Source organism: Octodon degus, unplaced genomic scaffold, assembly GCF_000260255.1.
Source record: "Octodon degus isolate 3935 unplaced genomic scaffold, OctDeg1.0 scaffold00468, whole genome shotgun sequence".
NCBI lineage: Eukaryota > Metazoa > Chordata > Mammalia > Rodentia > Octodontidae > Octodon > Octodon degus.
Genome location: NW_004525044.1, coordinates 108,788 through 110,560, shown reverse-complemented (window position 1 = coordinate 110,560; position 1,773 = coordinate 108,788).

Below are 1,773 nucleotides of genomic sequence, written 5' to 3'. Positions count from 1 at the left end.
GAATCTTCAGAAGATTTTCAAATCTAGCAGTTAATTGGAAGGATTCTCACCCTGACTAACTATATATACTGACACCTGTGAACTAAGCAACTGCACTGAAGATGGCAATTTGTAATAGTAGGTTCATGCTTGGAATGCCTGTCATTCTGGTCTTCTGAATACGTGTTGCTTGTCATGACATGCCAGTTGCTGCCGTGCTGTCTCTTAAGTAGATGATTGTTTAAAAAAGAAGAGGGTGGTGAAAGAAGGCAGGAGACAGGAAAAGGAGTGTTGCGGGACTGTCCTGCAACAATGTTGTATATGGTTAGATTCCTGGACTTATGTTTAAACATATATAATTCTTTATTCCATTTTTAAAATGTATTTTAATTTTTAAAATTTTTTGTCATATTCTATAGTGACTTAAAGTTTAACATATCAATACTTGATGAAAAACACCCATTCCGTGTTATGCCTAAAATGTTTGGTATTCAGTCAGATAGTGAGATTAAGCTCAACAGCCTAGGTTACATGGTAATAACAATAAGCTTCTCTTCTCGATGGCTAACAACCTAATTTTGCAGACCCAAAATTAGAGAAAAAGGAGGGCCACAAGGATAGCCAACATTTTGGCCCTAGCTTTTCAAATTCAATTAAGACTGAGGACATATAAAAACTTGTACTGTAACAAAATGTAACTCAGTTATGTCCAAAATTTTCTGATCAAGGAAATTATGGGGCCACAGAGCAATGTGATTGATGATGTAGAGTGTGCCTAAGGAGAGTCACATGGAGAGAAAACATTCTCTCAGGCTTTCACAGAGACTATTGGCCAAGCAATAGTCGTGACTTATCCACATGGCTGATGTTCACAAAGGATCTACAATCTTGGGTTCAGGGTCTCAAGATAAATCCTGAGGGGATTTGATTGACCTTATCAGATCCAAAAGCTACAATTCTTGTTACATAGGTCTTGCTTTATCTTGCTTTTAACCATCCAGCAGTAAAATATAAAAACAAAGTACAAGAATAAAGCCATGTCTTTATGTTGAGCTGTAGGGTACTCAGGTCAACAGCTTCTGACATTGCCACTCAATTGGAAGACCCAATACTATTATGGACTACTGGAATATTTTGGGATATTTTGCTGGGTTCACACACATAATATTTAAATGATGGAACTAAACAAAAAAGGGGATATAGATGAATGACCACTTTGTGTCTGTGTGTTCAAAATGGTTAGGATAGATATATAGCTACATTCTCTTAATTCAAGGAATAGTGGGATTTGGTCTAATAGTGTTTGTGAATAGGATATCATGTCTGCATCTTGTACAACAAATAACCACTAGGAAGGCAGTATGCAATGTGTTAATTATTGGAACTATCCTACAAATTTGATTTGAAACTCTCATTGCTATTTATTTCTCAATAAATTTATGGTAAAACAAAACAGTGAAAGTTATTAGATCCATTTGTACCACCAGTGGTACTAGTGGTCTAGGGGATTAGTTCTGCATGCGCCCCTGGTGATCAAGCAGATGGGGATGGTGTTAATCACTTTTTTTTTTCCCAGCCCATTTCAATTTATTTTTTATTTTATTTATTTATTTATTTATTTATTCTTTTTTTTTAAAGAACAATAAACGCCTTTATTACATGAGTTAAACCAGGAGGGAAGGTTTATTTGCCTTTCCGGGCCTTGATTTTCCTCAGATAGAACTCCAGCTCTTTGCCCTCCAGCACGCAGCCATCTGCTCGGCCACACTGGCCTGGTCTTGATGCAATGCTGGC